Genomic DNA, 4,099 nt, shown 5'->3' on the forward strand with positions numbered 1-4,099 from the left:
ATTACCAGAAGGAGCCTTCAGCAAGCTCGTCACCTRAAATGCCAGGAGGAGAGGCTTCCAGACATGTCCACCACCCACCCTGGTTCTGATGGCCCCTTCACCTCAGAAGACATCAGRAAAGTCTGACCGTGTGTGAGAGGAAATGCATCTGGGAGTACATAYGTGCTAAGGCTTAAGCAGTGTGGTGTGATGAGACTTAATTTGCCACTGTGGATTTTCCAAATCTTAGGTGATTTTGAAATTAATTTCTTCYTTTTCAAAAGGACTTCTTTCTTAACCCACAGCAGGTTGTGGCCCTGCTCAGAATGGACTGCCRGCCAAAGACAGAAGAAATAGAAAGGAAATGGGGGGAGGAAAAGGATCCAGGTATAGAAGTATTTCTTACTCTGTTCTGTCTCACTGGTAACTATGTTCAGGTGTTCCCCATTAAAAAGATATTTAGTAAAGACCTCCTCACCCTGTTGAGTTTAGCTGGAAGATTTGTGAGTGTAGGTATTCTGAAGGCTTACAAAATTTTCTAATTTCATATGATTAAGTGATGAAAGGCTAAGTGAGCCTGACCTGACAGTACCAGGCAAAATGAAATCCTTTGTGGGTGGAACATTCCAGGAGTACGTATTATTCCAAGGATTTTTCAATTCTAGGTTACCRTGTTTAAATCTTCTCTGGTCTGGTAGTGAATGAAAACTGTTGTTGGTGGAATTGTTTCAGAAAGKTTTTGAAAAGAATCCTTCATGCTTTTCTTCAAGGAAAACATGAAAGCTTGTTTGTAGCCCAGCTTCATGTTTCCCAGTAAAGCTGGAAACATCTATGAAACATGTTAAATTTTTCTTTCCCCTTTTTTTCAACAAGTACAGTGATGAAAGGCCAAAATAAGGGAAATTCTGCTGACAAAGATATAGGACAACTTGCCAAACTATTCTTTAGCTCTGTGACCTGGTTAACTTAGAAAGAGGTTTAATTCTGTCAAGGTTGTTTCCTAGGTAGTATCCTCAGAGTAAGCATTAAAAAAGAAAGAAAGAAAGAAAGAAAATCTATTTTTTACCTATCTTTGAATTCAGGTCATTTCTGTTTAGCAGGGAATTCATTCTGGGTGCAATGCAGAGTATTGTTCCATTTCTGGCAAAGAGTAAATCTCAGAGCAGATGACAATTGAAATATTCATCCTTTTACAAGGGTTTGTCCATCTGCAGAGTTATCTTTAATGTGTGCTTTTTTGTTTTGTGTTGTTACTAATGTTTCTGGCTGTAAGTTACAGAAGTGAGATTTACTTCCACTTTTTTCACCTTTATGCAGCAGAACTGGTGACATCTATCATTATGTTCCTTGTTTTTCGGGGTTCTCAGAAGACTGTTGATAATTCTTACATATAAGCTCATTCTTTTCAATTGCTTATTAGGCAGTTTGTTTACAAGAATGATTTACTATGTTTTGTTCGTAATTTGATCCCTGAATCTGTGCTTTTTTAYGCACTGTGCTCTAGTTTGGGTGGTTTACGATTTCTCCTATAAGGTGCRTGAGTGTTCTGGAACAGAGAGGCTTAGGTTCATATGGGTGAGTCAATCTTTGTGCTCTTTTTTTTTTAAAAAAAATATTTACATTTTCAGAGCTCTTTTCTAAATCTGTTCTACAAAAATAAGGACCTATTCAAAAGAAGGGAGTAGTATAACTGTAGCATTTGAACAACCTGAATTAATTGGTCCCAGATACTGAAGCACCACAATTATGCTATAGGTTATTTGTGAGGGTTGTGTGAATTGTTAGTGTAAAGGTAGTAAGAATTTTTCATGGGATTCCTGCTGGTAGCTACGGGAAGTGATTGAAGGGAAAGCTACATTGGGAAATAACAAGAAGAAATTGATATGTAATTAGTGATAGATATTTAGTGTAAAAAAGTTGAAACTGAAAGACTCTTTTTAACAAGACAAGTGAATTTCTGAAGATTTAGCAAAAATTGAAATTGAGCTTGTGCTCAAATAACATTGAAAGAGTACTCGGATGTCTGATTTAAGCTGTTCAGAAGGGTTCCTTCCTGGGCCTCAAATTTGACTCYCCCCAAGAGTGCCTTAACAACTTTGCTGCAGAGAGGATTTTTGCAGATAGTTTCAAGACAAATTAAATCATATTTTTAGCTTATTCATTTGAGGAAAAAATAAATGTAAGTGTTCCTGTATGCCTCTAGAGTCTTCATCTCTCAGAAATAATTGGGAATGTTTGTGATTGGAAAAAACTTCGTTGATGTAAGAAAGATTTTCTACATTTCTGTTTAAATACATAATTTTCTATTCATTGACTCCTCAAGGAGGAACACAGTCAGGGTCTTCTYGAGTGTTTTTCTAATGTACTTTGCTACTAGATATCCAGAGTTGCKCTGTGGCTTTGTGTTGGTGCTTGCCATGTCTTCCCTGTTAGCAGCCTGGAGTGGAGGGTAGCCCTGGGTGTGCCAGTTCGCCTCCCAGGTCTCCCAGATTCTGGCTACTTCATCCCATTCCACACCACTGATGTCAGAAATATCTCTCAACTGAAGTATTTTGTAAATATGCCACACTTCCTGGATTCTTATCTTGCTGCTGTTATCTCTCTCTCAGCAGCAGCGATGGCCGAGTGGTTAAGGCGTTGGACTTGAAATCCAATGGGGTCTCCCCGCGCAGGTTCGAACCCTGCTCGCTGCGGCCTGGTGGGGGTTAGTTTTGTGGCTGACACACCAGCGGGCTGTGCTGCCAKTCAGAGAGACCTGGACAGGCTGGAGAGCYGGGCGGAGARRAACCTCMTGAGGTTCAACAAGGGCAAGTGCAGAGCCCTGCACCTAGGGAGAAATAACCCTAGGCACCAGTACARGCTGGGGGCTGACCWKCTGGAGAGCAGCTCTGCAGAGAAGGACCTGGGAGTGCTGGTGGATGACAAGTTGACYRTGAGCCAGCAATGTGCCCTTGTGGCCAAGAAGGCCACAGGTACYTTGGGGTGCATTGGGAAGASTGTTGCCAGCAGGTCGAGGGAGGTGATCCTGCCCCTCTGCTYAGCCCTGGTGAGGCCTCATCTTGAGTACTGCGTCCAGCTCTGGGTTCCCCAGTGCAAGAGAGACATCCAGAGGATGATCTCCAGAATCCAGAAGAGATCTCCAGAGGTCCCTTCCARCCTTACCCRTTCTGTGATCTCAGGAGAGGTATTTGAGTTATGTATTTCTCTCTTGCTTTCCACGTCTTCCTCTTTAGAGAAGTCACTGGCAAGGACATCTAATGCCATTCTGTGCAAATGTAAGGAGAAAGCAAAAAAATACATTTTTGCAATACTGTTCCTTGCAGATTTCCTGTGAACAGCTGAGGTGATGATGAGGATACTAAAGAAAGATAGGGAGACAAAGATAAAACAGTAGCAATTTTCTAGCTGGAAGAGCCTTCTGGCTTAGCCAGTCATAGTGACGAAAGTCTAGACATGCTTCTAATAAGGCCATTATTAACTCACCATAATTATTTTACCTTAAGGTAATACTAATTCATCATCATGGCATTGCTATAAATAAAATATCATCACTTCACATTTTCCAATAAATTGAATACGTTCGGAAATTAAATAAAATAGTAAAATTTGTGATTTCACACACCTAACCGTTGCTGCTAACCACAGAAACCCCACTTTTTGAATATACTATTAAGGTTCAGTGCTGATATGAGTTTCAGGAGAGAAGCAGCAGCATTATTTTCTCATTCATCAAAAGATAGTTAATACAACTCCAGTATTTCTAGCTCGGTGCAATTGTTCAGTACATGGAAAATTGACTACTATGTAAATAATCCTACTGTTAAAAATGAATCCACTGCAGATCAGAGAAGTCTCTTCACTGTTATATCTCCTCCCATCAGGTAACTTTGCAAAGGCTCATGTTGCAAGCTTGTACAGATGATAATGCCTCTTTCTCACCTAAACAGCCTTATTAAGGCCAAAAGAAAGATATGAAAGCCACTCTGGCAATTATCAGGATTTATTCAAGAAGTATATAAATGCAAGTGTCTGAAATTTTTTAATACATTCAGCTATGAAATTCCAGTTAAGTTCCACAAGAATCAAATTTTGTCCTCTAGACCTGTTGCAGAGATGAAGC

General features: G+C 40.2%; 1 non-coding gene across 1 annotated transcript; it reads left to right on the forward strand.

The window, feature by feature from the left end:
- Positions 1-2,590: 2,590 nt before the first annotated feature.
- Positions 2,591-2,672, forward strand: TRNAS-UGA (transfer RNA serine (anticodon UGA)). The gene has a single exon. It is a non-coding gene; the product is annotated as a tRNA-Ser (tRNA).
- The last annotated feature ends 1,427 nt before the right edge of the window (positions 2,673-4,099 follow it).

This window comes from Rhea americana, unplaced genomic scaffold (assembly GCF_003343005.1).
Source record: "Rhea americana isolate MKP2758 unplaced genomic scaffold, rheAme1 scaffold_36, whole genome shotgun sequence".
Lineage (NCBI taxonomy): Eukaryota > Metazoa > Chordata > Aves > Rheiformes > Rheidae > Rhea > Rhea americana.